This window comes from Danio rerio, chromosome 6, assembly GCF_049306965.1.
Source record: "Danio rerio strain Tuebingen ecotype United States chromosome 6, GRCz12tu, whole genome shotgun sequence".
In the NCBI taxonomy this organism is placed as follows: domain Eukaryota; kingdom Metazoa; phylum Chordata; class Actinopteri; order Cypriniformes; family Danionidae; genus Danio; species Danio rerio.
In genome coordinates, this window is record NC_133181.1 from 16,630,915 (window position 1) to 16,654,236 (window position 23,322).

A 23,322-nucleotide genomic window follows, 5' to 3' on the forward strand; every position below is an offset into this window, starting at 1 on the left:
ATGAGCCAGCTGCAAGCCGATACCAGCAGAAACACTTAAGCAACTCATAGACACAACTTGTAAAACTGCATTTTGCAACATGTATCCCGAGTTTACATTGATTAATTGGTGTATCTGTGATTTGTTTGAATATTTTTGTGCACGTTTTGGCAGCCAAACACGTTCCTGGAACGCAGTGTCTTGGATCAACGTGAGATAGCTTAAATGTCAGAGACTGGATCAAATCACCGTCTGTCTTCTCCTCACAGGAAATTCGAAGAAAGCTTCAAAGTGACATCTGTGTTAATCCATCCAACTAGCACAGTGTGAGGAAATAATTTAAATGTATTTACTTTGTGATTAAACAAAACTCGTTCTGATTCAATAACTACACTATGAATCATTTATTAAACATTAGCAAATAGTTCATTTATTATTTACTAAGCATTAAATTAATATATAATAAAAAGCAATGTACAAATACAGCTACAAATGTTGTATCATTGACGTAAAAGCACATCTATGATTCTATAAGCAAATGTATAAAACTGTATAGTAGTTTTATTTTAGATAAGATTGCAAAGATCTATATTTTATTTGATACAATTTCATGAGTGTATTTATAAATAAATACCAATTAATAAAGTTGTTTATTTTCTTTTTATCCTGTTTAGAATATAAAAATATGACCCTTTTAATGTCATTTATAAGAGATTTACAAAGCATAAATAGTCCTCATTTTAGATTAGGTCACAAAACTGGATGGCGTTAAGTTAAAAAAAATCATTAACAAACAAAGTAACTATTAATACAACAACAACAATAAAAAAAAATAAAAAAAAATAAAAAAAATAATAATAATAATAATAATAATAATAATAATTCCTTACATTTATATAGCACTTTTGGGGGAATCTCCTCATCCACCACCAGTGTGCAGCGTCCATGTGGATGATGCGATTGTAGCGATATTGTGCCAGACCACACACCAGCTGATTGCTGAGGAGACAGAATTATTATATGAGGATGGTTAAGGGGCCATGATGGACAGAGGCCAGTGGGCAAGTTTGGCCAGAATGCCGGAGTTAAACCCCTACTGAAGAATATCCTGGAATTTTTAGCGACCTCAGTTTAGCATCACTCACTGAGCACTATAGAGTCCCCATCAATATACACTGTTAGACATTTCTGTAAATTACACAGTAATTTACTGTATTTCACCCAGTGTAATACTGCAAATTCCTTTTACGGTAAATAACTGTATTTACCGTTGCATTATGGGAATTTAGTGTGACGTTGAACAACATATACAGCGATGTACTGTATTTGTAAAAATTCGTGTAGTATACTGTATTTTCCACAACTGCTTCAACGCCACCTTGCGGCGATTCGACTACTCTGCACCACATTTTGCCTGAGGACCCTGGAGCAATTCTAGAGGACAATTTATTAGTGTGCCTGAAGAACATACTGGATTTAACTAACTTTACTCTGGTAAGCTGAGGCGGTGTTTCATTTTACAGAATGTTTTGTGGACGAGAATAGAACAAAGTAAAGTATAAAGTTGGCTATTATTATTTTCTCTGGCTTGGCGTTATTTCGCCCATTTGAGAAATATATCATCTATTAAGATGTTACCTTTATTTAATTTATTACATTAACACTACTATTACTTTAAATAAGACTGTTTATGACTATTAGCCATTGTTCTCGTCATATCTTTTTATTTATTTACATAGGAACCGGTGTTGCAGCGGGTTTTGGTTTAGGAGGGAACCAGAGGTATGCAGACAGTTTTGGAGGACACTTAGCACGAGACAACGGTCCGGCAGAGAGTGTTTTCCCCCAGAAGAATATGAATGAAAGACCAACAAATAATCCAGGTAAAAGCGCGTCTGTCTGTGCTGACAACACTCGACATTGATTTGAGCACCTCTATTAGCATTTGTTTGCTCGGCAACATTGGCTGAAGCGATCTTAAAATGGTAATGTTAACTGTTAGCTAAACTGAGCTAAGTTTATACTGAATTGGACTCAAACTCATTTTAAGGTGCAACGTTTAACTTATATTGATTTATACTATATATATTAGATGTTGTGAACTTATTTTTCTCTGGTTTAGAGTAACTTATAACGTTAGCTTGAGAAAATAACATCGCGACGTAACCTATAAGAACGTTAACGTAAATCTACAATATGCATAGAGGTAAAGTTGGTTTTATATTCGCACATTCGTTCATTTAGAAGACTCTAACGTTATACTGTTTACCATGTTACTTTGAATATTCGATCAGAATTAGCATGCCAGTATGACTTGAAATCAACATTAACACTGTTTATTTGACCGTGAGCATGTTGTACTTTGATAGTCGTTAGCTGCTAAAATGATTTCGCTATTTAGAGTTTGCAAATAATACTTTTATGAAATTAAATTATTAAGGGGGAAGTCTGAATCTGCTAATATAAAACCAATTTTACCTCTATGCATTATGCTAATAACCACCTTTTTGCTATTTATTGTTTGCTAATTATTTTTTTATCACAACTCTTGACATTTGGTTTAACATAATTGTTACCATTATATTTTTTTCTGTTTAGATATGGCACTGGCACAGCAGCAGGTTTTGTCTGAAGAAACAAACAGCATTTCAGAGGAACATCTTGATCAGCACAGCCTTATGCTTAAAAAATAAGCAAGACCAGTAAGCAACCAAGGTAAACAATAAAAAAAGTTGTGTGGAGGTTGTGGATTGTAGCATGGTATTCTTATCTGTATTTTTGGCTTTTTTATGGTCTCAATATAGAATACTGGGAGCCTGCCTGTGCAAACTGGACCTCATACAACAGTAAGTACTGTACATCTATTTGTTTCTCAATATATTAACGTTACTTTTAATACAAAATGTGTCACATGTTTAGTTGCTATCTAAATAAAAAAAATCGTTTTCCCTTTTTTATTAAACCATTTAGTAGTTTTTTTTTTCATCTTTGTTTATAATATTTTTGAGCAGATTGAGGTCTGTCATGGGTCAGACATTTCAAAATACAATAATTAGTATTGGGATACATGCATTTGTCTATGTATTAAATGTCTTTTCCCCCATTTCATGTTGCCTAAATATTTTGTAATAAATAAAATAATAAATATTTTTGTGTAAATAATTCCAGAGGATGAAACAAAATGCACAGCAACAACCAGAGTGAGCCAGAAGATAGCAGGAGAAGTAGTGAAGAGAATGACAACCATGAACAACAGTGAGTTATCCTTCTTTCACCAGCTAACTGAGAACTTGGATTAGGTGAGACGCTCTCAATAGTTGTATCAGTATTCAGTCTGTTTTAGTTTATTAGGAATACATAAAACAAATAGTCTAATCTGTCCTGCAGTGAATCAACCCATCACAAATGCTACAATGTTTTTGTAAAACCTTGTTAGGGAAAAAAATAAACAGGACATTCTGGTTAGTTCTCTTTTAAACATGGTAGTGAGCAGGTTATGAGCAGGAGCCAGTTGCTCAGTACCAGCTGAAAACTACCCCAACTTAGCTGCCATGCTTCAAAATAATTAACCAGTATATGATTTATTTTTTTAAACAAGCTTCTTCTATGCTTATGTTAGTCTGTTTGTCCTTATCCAGAGTTCTTCATAATCCTGGACTGGGCCAAATCCTGACCAGATGCTGTGGTGGTCATGGAGGAGTGAATCCTGAAAGACACACGTGATCAATGAGTTTCCGCATTGATCCAATGGGCCAGCCTGACCACCCGCTGGTGAACTTTCAAGCCTCTGGTGCCTAGACTGCGGCCTTGCACAAGTTTGGCTAGAGGAGAACTGGTCGTGCCCAAATGAGCCTGGTATCTCTCAAGGGATTTTATTCTACACTTTCGTCAGTTGGTGAAGTTTCTTCCATGCCACTGTCGCCACTGGATCGCTTGGCTACGATTGGTGGATCGGTGGATTTGCTCTTCAGTGTTTGGACTTTCAGCAGTGACATTTACTGCTTCAATTCTGAAAACTGGACTGAAGCAGCTTCAATTTACAAGAACTTCTATGTAAAGCTGCTTTGACATCATTGATCTACATTGTAAAAGTGCAATAGAAATAAAGATGAATTGCATTTGAACATGTGAATTCAGACCTTGTTGAGCATTTGATACCAGAACTAGTAATATTTTAAAGTTGGGTTATTTCTGAGTCGGCTAATAGTTACAAATATTTATTTTTCCAACAATATGCAATTCAGAAGTTTGAATTTTTATTGTACATGTATGTTCTAGTGCTTTGTGTGATTTATTTATTTTTAATGTGTTGATTTTATTGCTTAATGTAATTTTCACACATTTTCCTTAAATGCTTTAAGCATTATTAATGTTTTAAAGAATGGAATATTTTGTAATTGTGTCTGGTTTAATGTCAGTAGTACTTAGTACAATTGGGTTTTTTTTTTCTCAACAATATGCAGGTCAGACACTTAAATTAGTTTTGTACATGTATGTTAATGTGCTTTGTCATTTTCAATGTTTTTCTTAAAATAAAATATTTTGAATGATTGAAATGTAATGTTTTTACACATTTTAAGCTTGTTTTAAGCATCTCCAATGTTTTAAATAAAGAGTGTTTATTTTGTTAATATTTTGTAATTGTGTCTTTTTTAGGTCTATAGTATTAAAATAATATTAATAAAATTATATTATAAAATATTTAGGACAAAATTAAAAGGTTTACAGTAGCTAACTGTTAACTTAGGTTTTTACAGTAGTTAACCATTTTCAGACACTACGGTAACATGCTGTAAACGGATTTACAGTTGTATACTGTAAATCTAAAATACAGTAACTTACTGGCAACAGTGTTGCCAGTAAGTTACTGTAAAAACCCTTTGAAATGTCTAACAGTGTACTGGGTCGTTAGGCCCTCTCACTAGCACCACTTCCGGCAGCAACCTAGCTTTCCTATGTGGTCTCCCATCCAGATACTGACCAGGTGCAACCCTGCTTAAAATACGGAATCGTCCCGTATTGCGCGTCCCGTTTTTAATCAATACGGGACGAGTTTTGTCCCATATTTTTATACCGTTCTTTTTTTTAAGTAGCTTTTCATGCAAATCATCCCACACACATTTTATGAAGTTGCCTTATTCTCGCAATGACAGAGCTCACAAAAATCAAAGCAGTTAGATAGTTCTTCGTACCCCAAGTCTCTCCCGAAGCAGACAGGGTAATGACAGTATAATCATTATCAACAATATTTAGGTTAATGGCTTAATAATGTTAAAAAATGTGACCCAGTCTGTGAAAATCTAGCTGGAGTCTTTTGTTGTTGTTGCTGTTGTTGTAATGTACTGTTTACTACATGAAATAAAGAACAGTCTTTAAAGAACAGTGAAAATAATAAAATGTATTTAATATTAACTGACTAAAACCATGTCAACAACTGAAATCACAGTGAAATGAATGGCTACACTCAAACTATATCTCAGAATTAGATTTGGCCTGGTTTTCACACACTGGGTCACAAATTGTAATTTGTAATAATTCTGTAATTACAATATAAGTGGATCATATACCAATGCAATATTATGATTTGTTTGTTAAGGTTAAGTCATGCACAAAATTTTAAATTTATTACTTGAAACATTTTATTTAATACATTAAAAAACAACATAATGCCTGTGTAAAGAAAATAAACTAGTAAATTGCTACTTATTTTAAAATAGAAATAGAAGACACCTGTTTTTTTTTTTTTTAGAAATAGAAATAGAAATAGAAGACACCTGAAATTTACTACACCTGGTTGCCTTAATTTGTTAGGCTGAATCAAATTAATCATGAATTTATTGAACTTACATTAAGTAAAACTGACCTTAAACAGCTTGCATAACTTATAAAATTAAGATAGAACATGATTAACTTAGTTCAGTAAGTTCAAATGACTTAAAAACATATGCTGTCAGGACTAATTGATCATATCATTTTTTACAGTTTAACTAATGTTTGTATCTACACTGTTAGACATTTCAAAGGGTTTTTACAGTAACTTACTGGCAACACTGTTGCCAGTAAGTTACTGTATTTTAGATTTACAGTATACAACTGTAAATCCGTTTACAGCATGTTACCGTAGTGTCTGAAAATGGTTAACTACTGTAAAAACCTAAGTTAACAGTTAGCTACTGTAAACCTTTTAATTTTGTCCTAAATATTTTATAATATAATTTTATTAATATTATTTTAATACTATAGACCTAAAAAAGACACAATTACAAAATATTAACAAAATAAACACTCTTTATTTAAAACATTGGAGATGCTTAAAACAAGCTTAAAAATGTGTAAAAACATTACATTTCAATCATTCAAAATATTTTATTTTAAGAAAAAAAAAACATTGAAAATGACAAAGCACATTAACATACATGTACAAAACTAATTTAAGTGTCTGACCTGCATATTGTTGAGAAAAAAAACCCAATTGTACTATGTACTACTGACATTAAACCAGACACAATTACAAAATATTCCATTCTTTAAAACATTAATAATGCTTAAAGCATTTAAGGAAAATGTGTTAAAATTACATTAAGCAATAAAATCAACACATTAAAAATAAATAAATCACACAAAGCACTAGAACATACATGTACAATAAAAATTTAAACTTCTGAATTGCATATTGTTGGAAAAATAAATATTTGTAACTATTAGCCGACTCAGAAACAACCCAACTTTAAAATATTACTAATTCTGGTGTCAAATGCTCAACAAGGTCTGAATTCACATGTTCAAATGCAATTCATCTTTATTTCTATTGCACTTTTACAATGTAGATCAATGATGTCAAAGCAGCTTAACATAGAAGTTCTTGTAACTTGAAGCTGCTTCAGTCCAGTCTTCAGAATTGAAGCAGTAAATGTCACTGCTGAAAGTCCAAACACTGAAGAGCAAATCCACCGATCCACCAATCGTAGCCAAGTGATCCAGTGGCGACAGTGGCATGGAACAAACTTCACCAACTGACGAAAGTGTAGAATAAAATCCCTTGAGAGATACCAGGCTCAGTTGGGCACGACCAGTTCTCCTCTAGCCAAACTTGTGCAAGGCCGCAGTCTAGGCACCAGAGGCTTGAAAGTTCACCAGCGGGTGGTCAGGCTGGCCCATTGGATCAATGCGGAAACTCATTGATCACGTGTGTCTTTTAGGATTCACTCCTCCATGACCACCACAGCATCTGGTCAGGATTTGGCCCAGTCCAGGATTATGAAGAACTCTGGATAAGGACAAACAGACTAACATAAGCATAGAAGAAGCTTGTTTAAAAAAATAAATCATATACTGGTTAATTATTTTGAAGCATGGCAGCTAGGTTGGGGTAGTTTTCAGCTGGTACTGAGCAACTGGCTCCTGCTCATAACCTGCTCACTACCATGTTTAAAAGATAACTAACCAGAATGTCCTGTTTATTTTTTTCCCTAACAAGGTTTTACAAAAACATTGTAGCATTTGTGATGGGTTGATTCACTGCAGGACAGATTAGACTATTTGTTTTATGTATTCCTAATAAACTAAAACTGACTGAATACTGATACAACTATTGAGAGCGTCTCACCTAATCCAAGTTCTCAGTTAGCTGGTGAAAGAAGGATAACTCACTGTTGTTCATGGTTGTCATTCTCTTCACTACTTCTCCTGCTATCTTCTGGCTCACGCTGGTTGTTGCTGTGCATTTTGTTTCATCCTCTGGAATTATTTATACAAAAAATTGTATTATTTTATTTATTACAAAATATTTAGGCAACATGAAATGGGGAAAAAGACATTTAATACATAGACAAATGCATGTATCCCAATACTAATTATTGTATTTTGAAATGTCTGACCCATGACAGACCTCAATCTGCTCAAAAATATTATAAACAAAGATGAAAAAAAAAACTACTAAATGGTTTAATAAAAAAGGGAAAACGATTTTTTTTATTTAGATAGCAACTAAACATGTGACACATTTTGTATTAAAAGTAACGTTAATATATTGAGAAACAAATAGATGTACAGTACTTACTGTTGTATGAGGTCCAGTTTGCACAGGCAGGCTCCCAGTATTCTATATTGAGACCATAAAAAAGCCAAAAATACAGATAAGAATACCATGCTACAATCCACAACCTCCACACAACTTTTTTTATTGTTTACCTTGGTTGCTTACTGGTCTTGCTTATTTTTTAAGCATAAGGCTGTGCTGATCAAGATGTTCCTCTGAAATGCTGTTTGTTTCTTCAGACAAAACCTGCTGCTGTGCCAGTGCCATATCTAAACAGAAAAAAATATAATGGTAACAATTATGTTAAACCAAATGTCAAGAGTTGTGATAAAAAAATAATTAGCAAACAATAAATAGCAAAAAGGTGGTTATTAGCATAATGCATAGAGGTAAAATTGGTTTTATATTAGCAGATTCAGACTTCCCCCTTAATAATTTAATTTCATAAAAGTATTATTTGCAAACTCTAAATAGCGAAATCATTTTAGCAGCTAATGACTATCAAAGTACAACATGCTCACGGTCAAATAAACAGTGTTAATGTTGATTTCAAGTCATACTGGCATGCTAATTCTGATCGAATATTCAAAGTAACATGGTAAACAGTATAGAGTCTTCTAAATGAACGAATGTGCGAATATAAAACCAACTTTACCTCTATGCATATTGTAACGTTAGATAGATTTACGTTAACGTTCTTATAGGTTAACTTACGTCGCGATGTTATTTTCTCAAGCTAACGTTATAAGTTACTCTAAACCAGAGAAAAATAAGTTCACAACATCTAATATATATAATATAAATCAATATAAGTTAAACGTTGCACCTTAAAATGAGTTTGAGTCCAATTCAGTCTAACTTAGCTCAGTTTAGCTAACAGTTAACATTACCATTTTAAGATCGCTTCAGCCAATGTTGCCGAGCAAACAAATGCTAATAGAGGTGCTCAAATCAATGTCGAGTGTTGTCAGCACAGACAGACGCGCTTTTACCTGGATTATTTGTTGGTCTTTCATTCATATTCTTCTGGGGGAAAACACTCTCTGCCGGACCGTTGTCTCGTGCTAAGTGTCCTCCAAAACTGTCTGCATATCTCTGGTTCCCTCCTAAACCAAAACCCGCTGCAACACCGGTTCCTATGTAAATAAATAAAAAGATATGACGAGAACAATGGCTAATAGTCATAAACAGTCTTATTTAAAGTAATAGTAGTGTTAATGTAATAAATTAAATAAAGGTAATATCTTAATAGATGATATATTTCTCAAATGGGCGAAATAACGCCAAGCCAGAGAAAATAATAATAGCCAACTTTATACTTTACTTTGTTCTATTCTCGTCCACAAAACATTCTGTAAAATGAAACACTGCCTCAGCTTACCAGAGTAAAGTTTGTTAAATCCAGTATGTTCTTCATAATAAATTGTACTAATAAATTGTCCTCCAGAATTGCTCCAGGGTCCTCAGGCAAAATGTGGTGCAGAGTAGTCGAATCGCCGCAAGGTGGCGTTGAAGCAGTTGTGGAAAATACAGTATAATACACGAATTTTTACAAATACAGTACATCGCTGTATATGTTGTTCAACGTCACACTAAATTCCCATAATGCAACGGTAAATACAGTTATTTACCGTAAAAGGAATTTGCAGTATTACACTGGGTGAAATACAGTAAATAACTGTGTAATTTACAGAAATGTCTAACAGTGTAGTTTATGTATGAGCTGTTTCCATGTTTGGATAGTTGTTACTGCAAAAAAAGACAAATATTTTAGCCAAAATCTGTTATCAATACCACCCTTCAAAATTAGGTTCATTAGTATTTTCTCCTCGTCTCTAGGTTACAGCAGCTGAGTTAACATCAGCTATATCTGTGTTGCACAGTTGTAAAAGAGAAAGACTGACTGTATCTGTTTAAACAGATTTCAATAAAAGAAGTTTATTTTAATGTCCAAGTGTTCATACTTTCCTGAAAACATATTTTAAGTTGTAGTTTACCACCACTGGAATGCTATTGGGCCTGTGATCACAGTGGTCTAGGCCCCTAAGGGATATGGCCCCCACTGCGGTATATGCGTCCCTTATTTTTTTGTATCAAAAGTGGTAACCCTAGCGGGCGATCATGTGAAAGTTGCAGAGAGCTAACCATGTACTTACACATACTGAATGAGCTTTAAAAAACACCAACTATTCTTAAACAGCCTAGCTGGTTTGTAAATATCGCAATACTTCATTTAGTAATGAAAATAAATCATTAACAAATTATGAAAACACAATCATTAAGCACATTATACATGTGCTTATAAGTCAAAACAGCATTTGTACATACAGTATATTTATAAACTGCTTACTAACATCTAATAATGTAGAGTTAATAAATTATTCACTTAATAAATTATTCAATGATGGTTGCTGTTGTTGTCTTTATATGTATGTATAAATTAGTTATTACATATTTAAAATATGTTTTTTTCATTACAGCACCCACGAGAAACAAAATGTGACACATCAAAAAAGTACTGTAATTTCCAGAGCTGTCATTTCCATTAATACAAAAACAAATGTAGTGGAAATGTGCAGAATTTTACATGAATGAATGAGAAACAATTACTTCCCAGTCCATGTAAGTACATTGTTATTTTTTAGAAATAATTATAATTCATTGATTTCTGTATGTCCCCCTAGACCTGATTCTACTGTTGTTGGATCCATTTGTTTCTCCACAAAAAAATCCAATCAATTCAGGTCTTTTTTGTTAGATCTTGTCATCTCAAACCTCTCTTCTATTTCTTATTGGAACAACCTTTTTGATGATATTAAACAGTTTGTTTGGTCACTCCCCCAGATTTTATTTTTTTTTTATTTTTTAACAAATAAAATTAAGGGAATATCTTTTAAAATTGTTTACAGATTTTATTCAGTTAAACCCCTGTAAGTTATCTTGTTAAATCTTTCTAGTATTATGTGAATTCTCTAATTGTCCAAAAGGTCTGTGGTGATTTTTTTAAGCTATAGACATATTTTGAGGGGGTTTTATGAAAGAAAAACAATTCTTTAATTCATTTTTTGTATAAATCTCCTTTTATTTATTGAAAAGTTTTTTATACATAAATGTAAGTATATTTTATTTTTTAAATGAGAATTGGAACTGTACTTGACAACCATTACAGACTCTCATAACAAGAAAACAGTTAACACATGTGCTCTATTTAATACTCTGCATTAATTTGTTTTTGTTTTTTTATGTGCCCTCTCTTATTTATTTATTCATTTGTTCTTTTTCTTCTCATTGTCGTTCTTTTGCTTTACCTTTAAAAAAAAAAAAATATATATATATATATATATATATATATATATATATATATATATATATATATATATATATATATATATATATATATATATATATATTTATTTTATTTTTTTTAATTGTCACATTTATCTTGTAGCAAAAATGTATATGTTTATTGTTTGTATTACCTCTATCTGTTAGTATATCTATCTTTTGTAATTGCCTATTGTTATTGCAATAAAAAATAAAATAAAATAAAATAAAATAAAATAAAAAAACATTGTATGTTGTACCGTATGACTAAAGAGTGTCCACTGGGTGGCAGAATACACCACATAATTTTTACACCTCACTCACAAACTGTCCTAAACTTTCAGTTTTTTTGTTATTGGTTCAATCCACAGCTCTGATACAAATGTCTCTGAACCGTATCTTCCTTTGTTCTGCCATTATGAAGAACTCAGACTAAAATTCTGCACCACAGAAACAGTTTTCTTTTCCTTTATGTCTATAAGAATGTGTTTGTCTCCAACAAATATGCTTCCTAGGTTGTATGTGATCACTGGAGACGGATTATTTGTTCTGGGGCAGTAATCAAAGATAACCAATGAATGTACATTTCCTGACTGGAGCCAGTTTGGCCCCTATCGACAGAACCATCTTTGTGTCTCATGACTCTACAATATGAGTCCATTGTGGTTGTGTGTACAAGAAGCACAATGACTTGTGATCAACACTGTACGACTGTTGTGCTGAATTCAGTGCCGCGTTAAAGTACCAGATTCAGAATGGCGTGCAGACGAGATTCCTGTTCTTGACAGTGTGTTTAACTTCCGCCTCTCACAGAATGTCAAACAGCCATAAATACAGCAGTGTGCTTGGTACAATGGCGCAGTCCACAATGACGCTGATAGAAAGTGCACTGACAGTTTTTCCCACGCTTCAAGACATTTAAATGGCCGCAGAAAAATTGTAAAAAAAAAATAATAATTAAATAAAAATAAACAGTGCTAACAAAATGTAATGTGAATGTAAAGATTCTTCCCAAAGCATCACTCACAGTTGCTGCCACATTTTTGCTTAAATGTTATGGATATTTATAAATATTATATTGTCAATGTCAATGATTAAAAAAAAACAATCAAAAACTGTGGGGTTTTATATTTTATCTAAATAGGCTAAGTATGTTTGTCCATAGCATCACTAGCCTCAGTGCGCTTGTTTACATTTTCTTACACTGTATAGCCTAGCCTGACACTTATTTTTAGTATTCGTATGATGACTCTCTCTGGGACAATTTTTCATATATTAAAATAATAAATACAACCTCACATTGTGTCAGATTTACATCTCAGTAACTTTTATCTGTTACAAAAAAATTTATATCTGGTTCAATGCAGAAATGCATTTCGCACAGTATTCTCTAGTTACTGGATGCATTGGTTGTACTCTTGTCATTGCGCTGCATTATGGGATTTACTGCAAATTCGAAAGTCTACTATGGTTTGAGACACAAAAAAAATGTCTGCTCACTCAAATAGTGCACTGTTTAAGGGTGTAGGGAGCGATTTCAGACCAACAAGTCTGCAAGTCAGCATTCTGGATTTTGGCTTTCACTACTGGGTCTGAATTGTCAAAAAAAAAAAAATCTTAAATCCTTTCTACGAATGCAAAATGTGCCGAAAATCAAACCTGATCCAATTTTTTTTATGATGGAGGAAACTGTATAAATGTGAGTGACACAACATTAGGCTGTATTTATTTTTTTATGAGCAGCAACTTTTTTAAAAATGAACAATGAACTTTAGGATTATGTGAGTGTTTGAATCTTGAGATCCTTAATCAATTAACCATGAAGCTCTACTAGTAGAGCACAGTATTGGGTCTGATACCGTAATTAAAATCCTTCAGTATCCTTAGGTACACCCCTAGATATTATATGATTAGCAATACCAAATGATGTGGTGTTTTTCCATGCAAAAATATTGAAACTTTTATGAACTGTCTACTTATCCAACATGACAACAGAAATGTGTGGGTCTAAAATGCAGTATGAGTTTCAAAATTCAATTTTCCACAAAATTAAATTTTTTGATAACTATTGTTATCAAATCAGTAAAAACTATGAAGAATTTGCTATGAAGAACACTTCTTAATTCATGTGTTTGATGTGTTCAGTCTTGTGCAAGTACTTCATAATTCAAGGTCATCTGTAATAATACGTCATCATTCACATATCAGTTGCATCCCTTTTTGATAATTTTCTGAGATCTGTTATTTAATGCTTTTTATTGGTTTAATATTTGCAAAAAAAAAAAGAAAAGAAAAACACAGACAGGTATATAGTGTGACCTGTACAATTCATTTATTAATTCATTTTCTTGTCGGCTTAGTCCCGTTATTAATCCAGGGTCGCCACAGCGGAATAAACCACCAACTTATCCACCAAGTTTTTATGCAGTAGATGCCCTTCAAGTCGCAACCCATTTCATGGAAACTCCCTTACACACTCATTCACAGACACACTCATACACTATGGACAATTTAACCCAATTCACCTGTACAGCATGTCTTTGGACTGTGTGGGAAACCGGAGCACCCGGAGGAAACCCACGCGAATGCAGGGAGAACATGCGAACTCCACACAGAAACGCCAACTGAGCCGAGGCTCGAACCAGCGACCTTCTTGCTGTGAGGCAACAGCACTACCTACTGCGCCACTGCTTCGCCCCTGTACAACTGATTTATTACTAATACCTAAAACATATTTAGAAACCAGCCTTCCAATGTTTAGTGCTGTGTACAAGTAAATACATAAAGATAATTTTACTGCTTTTAAACTGCCTCATTGATTGCGTTATTCCTACAGGTTCTTAAGGCTAGTGAAGTGGGAAAATGGTTGTGTTATCTGACTAAGTTCAGACCAGGTCAGCAAGGGTCAGCTTTCTATTGCTGCTTTGATTTTCTGTCACCTCCTGGCAGCTGGTCTGCCAAAATATCCCTCAGCCTTTGATCTTGTTATTTTTATAAACTTTAATTAAAATAAAAATATCTATGAATTTTTTTATATTTTACTGAAATCTGTGAAGTCAAAGTTCTCTTAACTGCTATTTTCGTGCCATGCAAGTACGTCTCTGTCCACATCCACTCTGCAAGGCCACAAATTTGTCAGAAGTGAAAGATAATTAAAGCAGTACTTTTTGTGCTTCTGAGAAAAGACACATATGTGAAGAGTCCCAGAACAGAGGAATGTGTGAGGGAAGATGTCCAGACAGGGACCTTGGTTTTACACTCTATAAATCTCTGTCTGGATTAATCATTGGTCTTGTGGTTTCCACAGACAGATGGAACACATGCAGGCTTCTCTCATCACCTATATACTTAAATCTTCCCGTTGGAATATAGACTAATGGGAACCTTCTGGGACTATTAGAACTGTTAGGGTTCATCCAGATAAAGTTAAAAGCAAAAGACCCAGAAATGACATGCCGGTGAGACATAAAAATCTGCAGGTGTACAAGTCTATAAATGTTTAAGTGAATAAATCTGGGCTTAGAGCAAATCTAAAACAGTTGCAGACCAATTCAGTAAAGAAAAAAGAAAAAAAAAAAAAAAAAGAAACCAAAAAAAAAATCAGAAATCAATAAGCATTTTTAAGCACTTTGTGTGTGTGTTGTATCATTCTTCAATGTGATTTCATTTATGTATTTTAAGCATTAGTTTACCAAACATGCTTTTATCTTCACACTTAAATCTAAAATATTGATGTAATAACAGCTTCTAAAAAAAAAAAAAAAAAAAAGAATATTATTTACATACTGCATGAACTACATTTCCCCTTCGGATGGGGAACTCCAATGCTATGTGGAAAACCTTCCACTTATGGGGTTTTCGTCAGAAACCAATCATCTGAAAGAGTATAAAATCGGGCCAATGAAATGCCAAATGAATTGGCAGCATCAGTATGCACAGCTGGCGTCAATGACAATTAGTCAAGTATATAAAACGCGGCTAGTGCAATGCTCGACATCCTTTTGAGCTGAGGAGACTTTCACGCTCAACAGCTAAGGGACAATAGTTGTGGCAAAGGTACATAGCATTTCCGTTCCCCCCCTCGGGAAATGAGGTTTACTTTAGTAACCGTAGCGTTCCCCTTCGGATGAAGAACTCCAATGCTATGTGGATAACCTTCCACTTATGGGGAAATCTATAAAAAACGCCACAACGAAAACACCTTACCACGTCTCTGGCGAAGGGTGTGCCACGCAGTAGAGCGAGCGCGCCTACAATGCCACAAGATGCAGTCTTCCAACGTATCCCCTGGCCCTTACTCACCTTACTTACCTGTTCAGGTTTAGCTATATTTTTCGTAGAGTCGAAAATAACCCAGTAAAGGGTTTTAATACGACAGCATTTCTGTTCCCCGAGGGTTACTTTAGTAATCGTAGCGTTAAGACAAGTCTTTATAGATATTGAAATTATCAACCCAGGCTTATTCTGTTGCAAATTATGATAATTTATTCAGTTGTTATATTTATAGCATAATATTTTCATTCACATTTCTTAAACATAATTTACTTATATATGCACTGATTATATTTTGTTCTTTTCTGAAATATATAATAATACATTAAGTTGATATAAATCTTTTAAAATGAAAATCATTTCTGAATTTGTTTAGTCATTAATTATGTAATCTATTTCTGTTTGCTGAGGGACACAAAAAAGAATCCATTATATTTGTTCACTAAAACCTGAGGAACAGATGCTTAATCTAGCTTTTATTTAACCTCCATCTGCATCTACCCTTATTGATTTAAAAACTGCCACTTCAGAGCTGATTTACAACAGCTTTTTATTACAATGAAATCAAACACTTCATATTTAAAAAACAGTATGCGATCCATGAATTTGAAAATTAGCTGAGTACATGAATAAAATTTGCATTCAGTGGACTTGCTATAAAATTCTCAGGAGATAATTTATAAACTGAAGTGAAGCAACACACACTGTAAAAAATCCTACTTGAAAAAAGTTGAAATTACTTGGGTTTTTTTGTTGGTTTGGCAAAAATTTTGCAAGTTCACCCCAAAAAATGTCTGCCAACTTGTTACTTTGAGTTCATTTTAGATCTCCTCACTTGAAAAAATAAAGATAGATATTTCTAACCCTATAACAACGATGACAAAAATAATAGTTACACCCATAAATCAAATCAAATCGATTTTATTATCACATAATCAGCAGCATGTGTAGTATGATGAATGAAATGCTTAGTAATATCAATGTCATTATTATTCTCAAAAACAACAACAAAATACTACTGCAATAATGCTAATGTAATTTAATATTATTCATTTGCATTTTATCTTTTTTGGACACAGCTGCAGAAAGACTTTTAATGGGTATTTTCATCTCACATTTATATACTTCATCCCACATTTATAAAAAAGAAACACTTATGGTCTGTTAATTTGTATTTGACTGTTATGTATGCAGTATATAGTTGATGTCAGAATTTTTAGCCCCCCTGTTTATGTTTTTCCCCCAATTTCTGTTTAACAGAGAGAAGTTTTTTTTCAACACATTTCTAAACATTATAGTTTTAATAACTCATTTCTAATAACTGATTTATTTTATCTTTGCCATGATGACAGTAACTAATATTTGACTAGATATTTTTCAAGACACTTACAGCTTAAGGTGACATTTAAAGGCTTAAGGTTAACTAGGCAGGTTTGGGTATTTAGGCAAGTTATTGTGTAATGATGGTTTGTTCTGTAGACTATCCAAAACAAAAAATAGCTTAAAGGGGATAATAATTTTGACCTTAAAATGGTGTTAAAAAAAGTTTAAAACTGCTTTTAATTTTAACAAAAAAATTATTTCTCTAGAAGAAACGATATTATCAGACATACTGTAAAGAATTCCTTGCACTGTAAAACATAATTTGGGGAATATTTAAAAAAGAAAAACAAATTTGTATGGATGTTTTTATCCTGACAAAATTCAAATGCCTAAAGAGATCAAATAATAGATCAAGCTGCCTAAACAACTACTCAAATGATAAATTAAAATGCATTCTCAAATATATATATATAAATGGTATTTGTTTTTCATGGACAACTCCTGTAATAATGTGAAATTATGTAATAATAAAAATCGTAATATTTTTTTTGTTTTGTTTTTTACTGTGCAACTGATACTATGTGATGATGACAGATGTAATACATACAAATTGTTTACCAAAGGCAGTGAAATCCAATTGTTCTCATCTGCTTTGACAATGTGTTTCGAGTTATTTGGGTGTATTTTCAGTGATTAAGAATATAATTATAGCTTAAGGAAGCTGCTTTGTGCGTATATTTTTAAAGGTGTGATCACAAACATTTAGGACAATATTTCATCACCTTGGAATTATAAGGCTCTATCTGCATTCTGAATGATTTTGAGATATTGAGCTTCAAAGTTTTTGCATTCCATAGCAAACAGTATGTGTGTAACATTGTTTTTTTTTAAATAAAAAGTCTTAAAATGTAAACAACTTATAAAAACACCCTATAATGTAAATACCTTGTCATTTAATAAGAATATGTCAATAATTCAATTTTGACAAAAAATTCACATAGAACCTTATAATTCTAAGGTGGTGATTTGTCAATGACGCTTTTCCTAGACAGAAAGCAGTTTTGTTGTTTGGGTGGTAATTAAACACATATCTGGGGCAATTCTCAACTGAAAGGCTACACATTTACCAGTAGGCTTAATGGATAGGCAATAACATCTGGCTTTAGGCAATAACATCTTTACAGCTGCTTTGAATAAATATCTATTGTGAAAGCTTGATACAAATGAAATGAAATGAGCTTTTTGGGTTTACACATCTAAAAGTTCTGCATCGTAATCTTTAGAAAAATAATACATCATTACTTATGTAAAATAAACACTTTCAGAAATAATTGTCAAAATTACTTTTGGCTTTAATACAATGACAATATAAACTCCACTTATTTAATGCTGCATTCTGCATTTATGTAAATTGCAATATCATGCTTACTGTCTAAAGTATAATTCTGTATTTTAGTTTTACATGAATTTACTACTAAATGACTACTTTAAAAAAATATACTGCGATTTATATGCAGCATTAAATAAGTAGAGTTTATAATGTCCTTGAATTAAAGGCAAATCAGTCAAAAGCCACATCACAAAGTGATATATTTAGTGATAGTGGTCCCAGTTTTGAAAATGCATTGAGGCATCTGCTTTCCATTAAATTACACAGTACCTGATGGTCAAGTCATCATATCTGGAACTTTGATCTTTGTGACTTTTTCATGTTTATTTGTTTAACTAAAGGGTTTCTGTAGTGAAAAGATTGGCAAGGACAATGAGGCAGGAATTCCCAGTTGAACCGTGTCTCCGTTTAGCTGCAGTGTGCCCAGTGGGAGTATGCGTGAGAACAAGAAGGAGCTGGGTGGTATTGTTCCCTACCAATATTTCTCTACGTTTTATCTCTTACCTTTGATTTAGAAGTCCATTCTTGCATTAGGGCAGAGTCACACTGAATTAAATTCCCCCTGGAGGCGTTCCATTGATGTATAGCTAATAATTTATTCTGTGTTCTGGGGGTGAAAAGCAAAACTAAATGTAATGTAAATTTAACACAACAATCTGCCAGATGCATGACAGTGTGTTCAGTTAGTAGAACAGTTCACTCACAGTTCAAAAAGTACACAAATGCATCGTTTTAATAAAATGCTTGAAGTTGGTATGCTTCTTTTTACCAGAACCCAGAATAAACTTCTTAACACTTATTAAACATGTAATATAATTTTTATTCATTCTGCAACAGAAAGATCACAAAACAAAACTGTAATAAAGTTTACGGCCCTTTGGCCGCCGGGAAGAAAGAGGCGGATAACCGACGTAGTTTTAAAATATTTATTAATAACAGGGACGGCAGCTCCTCACGGAGACTGCCGTCTAAACCAAAACAAACGGACGGCAGCTCCGTCAAACTGAAAGCAAAAGTAAAATATGTCTGGGCCCGGTCCTCTCTCGGCTTCCTCTGCCATCGTTCCTCCTTTTATGGTCCAGAGCTCCTTCCGTGGGATCAGAGGCAGGTGCGCACCGCAGGTATATCCACTCACGCGGTGGCCTCACTCCGTTCCCATGGCTCTCGGCCACGCCCCCTCGCCACAAAAATGTTACAATTATTATATTAATTTAATTGTCTTTCCAGGCAATCCATTCAACTCAGGCTCATTCTGAAAATGTAATCCCGCAGACGTTTCTGGAGACCGCGAAATACATCCCGGGAGGTACGTATTTGTGCAGTTTTTGTTTTCGCGAATCTCGCGTGAAGCCGCCAGAGGCCGCTGTCAAGTGACCGTCTGTCCGACTGACTGACTGTATAATTAACTGGGCGACCGGTCAATCGGCCGACCCACCCTCCTCCTCCTCCTCCTTTCCTAAACCCGACCGGTTTTACCGATTGACCCGCCCGCCCACCTGCTTGCTTCCCTAAACCCAAGCAACGATTTACAAAAGCCATCCAGAAAAACCCCTCGTCTGATTTTGTCCACATTTTCAGATTTCACCAGATTCTCGCCCTGTTATGAACTCGTTCACTTTATTTTTTGGATTCTGATTTTGTCTTACCTGATTTCTGGAATTGCTCTTCCCCAGACTCGAGCCCGGCTAGTCGCCATCGTCGCGGTTAGCTTCCCTTCGGGTCTCCACTCCGCGGACGTACACGACGAGCTATCCGGATAAACTGGTTGTGGCGGAAAGCCCTCCACACGGAGGTGAGCTGTACGCTGGCGAGCGCGAAAAAAAAAATGTAGCCATACGTACCTCCGGCTACGTAAATCGCGGTCTCCAGAAATTGAGTTTCTAAAATGAGCTTGGGTTGAATCCATTAAAGAAAAATGCATCCTGCTAAAACTGTAGCTCAACAAAATACTAATTTATTTATTTGTATTTCTTTACTACTTTTATTTTATCTCTTTATTAGTCATTTATATTCTTTTTTTCTTTTTCTTGTTTTTTTGCTTGTTACAGTTTGCGAACAGAATCAAAACAAGATGAATGTTAATCTGTGTTCTTAAAGTCATCTTGGTTATTTTATAAGGATAATCAAGGTCCTGACTATAAGTGGTTATTAAAAATCCCATGGCACATCTCGTAAAGAGTAGGGGTGTAGCCCCGGTGTCCTGGCCAAATTCCCTCCATTGGCCCTTACCCATCATGGCCTCCCAATCATGCCCCTCCGCTGAATTGGCTTTATCTAGCCTGATCTCACAAGGACAGGTAAGTATTTTACGTTTTGTCAGTTTAGTGTCTAATTCGTTCAGTCGTACGAAAATACGATTTTGAAAAGGAGGCGTGGCGCCTAACCCCACCCCTAACCCCAATCGTCCTTGGGTGATCAGCAAATCGTACTAAATTGTACGAATTAGATTGTACGAATTCATACAAGTTAGCCACTAAATCAAAAAGTTACGAATTGTTGTGAGATTGCGTTGGCTCTATCACTGTCTATCTACTCCACCAATAGCTGGTTTGTGGTGAGCTCACTGGCGCCGTTGTCCTGTGGCTGCAGTCGCATCATCCAATGCTGCACATCTTCGTCTGTACACAAGGTACACGATAAATGTGCCATATAAAAACACATTACATAATCTTCATCTGTAAGGCAATGCTAATTAGCATAGCATTTATAGTCATAAGGAATACCATAAAATTATGTATAATCCAGTGGTGGACGAAGTACACAAATTAGGCATTTGAATACATATATCAAGAGCTAAGTAAAATATTACTCCAGTAACAGTTTAACATCCTCTTTTTCAATTTAGCTTGAGTCAAAGTACAAAAGTACTTGATTTTGAATGCACTTAATTATTAAAAGTGCTTATTGATAATTTATTCTGCTTGACAATTGTATTACCAAAAGTTATATTCATAAGTCATTATAATTCACGTGTTCAAAGAAGTGAAAATTAAGAATATATCATCCACCTTGTACAAGCAATATTTAAACAATGATGTCTGTAAATCTGGGTGACACAGTGGTGCAGTAGGTAGTGCTGTCACCTTACAGCAAGAAGGTCGCTGGTTTAAGCCTTGGCCTGATCAGTTGGCATTTCTCTGCGGAGTTTGCATGTTGGGTTTCTCTGGGTGCTCCTGTTTCCCCCACAGTCCAAAGACATGCGGTACAGGTGAATTGGGTGGGCTAAATTGTCTGTAATGTATGAGTGTGAATGAGTGTGTATGGATGTTTCCCAGAGATGGGTTGCAGCTGGAAGGGCATCCACTGCGTAAAACATTCTGGATAAGGTGGTGGTTCATTCTGCTGTGGCGACCCCAGATTAATAAAGGGACTAAGCCAAAAAGAAAATGAATGAATGAATAAATGTCTGTAAATGTGTGCTGATGTCTGTCAACACTGATTAATTATTTATTCGATTCAATACATGTTCATTTAATGCTTTTACAATATAGATTGTCTCAAAGCAGCTCAACATAGTTCTAGTAAAGTCCAGTTTTCAGAGTTAAGGTTCAGTTTAGTTTAGTTCAGTGTGGTTTCATTTTCACTGCTAAAAGTCCAAACACTAAAGAGCAAATAAATATGCGCAAATATGCGCAGCTCCACAAGTCCTGATCTGAGCGAGCCAGTGGCGAGGAACAAACTTTACCAATTGACAAAGCGAAGGGAAAAAACCTAAAGAGAAACCAGGCTCAGTTGGGCACGACTATTATTCTTCTGGCCAAACTTCCAGTGTGGAGCTGCAGTCTAGGTGCCGGAAGCTGGAGAAGCTGGAACCGCAGATGTGAGTAAGACCCGGGAGGTTGTTCAAGCTGGCCCACAGGATCAATGCGGGGACTTGTTTGTCACTATGGTCTTTCAGGAATCAGTCCCATGCACTCCATTCCTCCATGAACACCACAGCATCAGCTCAGGATACGGCCTGGTCCAGGATTATGTATACCTTGGCATCGCTATTTAGGAAGAACACTTCGTAATCACATTAGTTTTATATCTAATACAGCATATTTATATCTGTTTTTACTTCTATTATTAAAATAAATAATAATTAAATCATGTTATTTTTCCATTGGTTATTTTTCACTAAAACTTACCCCATTCAAATTAGCTTGTAGGTGAATTATTTACTGGAGACTCACTCTGAACACATGATTTGAATCAGTGTGTTATTGACTGAGGTCAAACAAACTGACAAATTAATTCAATCACTCTGCCATTTCAACCAACAAAATTCAGCAAAAGTAAAAGAAAAACATTCAATATGCTGCTTTGGATTGTAGAAGGTAAAAGTACAATTTTCATAAAATAAAATACATAAATATCATAAAATAAAAACAAAGTACATATATAAAAAATACCTAAGTACAGAACTGACGAAAAATTCTTACTTTATAAAATATACTTCTACAAATAAAACACTCTTATTGTCCACCTCTGGTATTTTTCATCTCATTCTCTGATAAGTCACTCCAATTAGAGAAGGAAAGTTAATTAAATCACTCGTTTGGGTCCAAAACAGATATTTAAAGCATGTTTTCTCATTAATTTTTACTTTTTTTATTCAATATTTTGTAACTCTAGATAGATTTGACTAATAATCGTATCATAAATTATAATTAAAAGCTGATGCTGTAGCAGTTCTAATAGATGACCCGACCTTGCCTTTAGGAGTGACCATACTGTACACTATTCTCATAGCTTTGTCTGAATGCTGGCATCCATACAGATGTGACCAGTTTCCATTTACTGTATTCGCCCAGCATGTACCTAAAATAGAGACTTTTTTGAGGCCTTGGGTGGAGTGGAGTGGTTACAATGAAGTGCCAGTCATTTCTTCAATCAAGACAAAAATAGTTTCCAGACGGTTCACATTAACAGTAAAAAAATAAAGAACACAATGAGTACAAATTTGGCTGTATTGCTTCATTCAGATTGTTAAGTTTTTAATACGGAGCACTGC

At 34.3% G+C, this 23,322-nt stretch overlaps 1 protein-coding gene and 2 long non-coding RNA genes across 6 annotated transcripts in view; 1 reads left to right on the top strand and 2 right to left on the bottom strand.

Annotated features, from left to right (window-relative positions):
- The window catches only part of mlpha (melanophilin a), a 48,541-nt gene extending 46,820 nt beyond the window's left edge, over positions 1–1,721 (bottom strand). The window contains exon 1 of one of the 2 annotated variants that reach the window (XM_073953061.1): positions 870–1,721. The gene's annotated coding sequence lies outside the window, so the exon portion shown is untranslated. The remainder of the gene's footprint in view (positions 1–869) is intronic. The other variant, XM_073953059.1, reaches the window with a different exon arrangement.
- LOC141386211 (uncharacterized) lies at positions 1,361–4,609 on the top strand. Of its 2 annotated transcripts, none has more exons than XR_012407724.1 (6): positions 1,361–1,473; positions 1,719–1,862; positions 2,578–2,694; positions 2,784–2,825; positions 3,148–3,234; positions 3,618–4,609. It is a non-coding gene; the product is annotated as an uncharacterized lncRNA (long non-coding RNA). The 2 variants fall into 2 exon arrangements; XR_012407725.1 differs by having other exon boundaries at positions 1,374–1,473; positions 3,148–3,278; positions 3,618–4,608.
- Positions 4,610–6,760: 2,151 nt separating this feature from the next.
- LOC137490185 (uncharacterized) lies at positions 6,761–9,522 on the bottom strand. Of its 2 annotated transcripts, none has more exons than XR_011009573.2 (6): positions 9,399–9,522; positions 9,010–9,153; positions 8,170–8,286; positions 8,039–8,080; positions 7,630–7,716; positions 6,761–7,246 (listed from the first exon to the last, which is right to left on the bottom strand). It is a non-coding gene; the product is annotated as an uncharacterized lncRNA (long non-coding RNA). The 2 variants fall into 2 exon arrangements; XR_011009574.2 differs by having other exon boundaries at positions 7,586–7,716; positions 9,399–9,517.
- Positions 9,523–23,322: the final 13,800 nt, after the last annotated feature.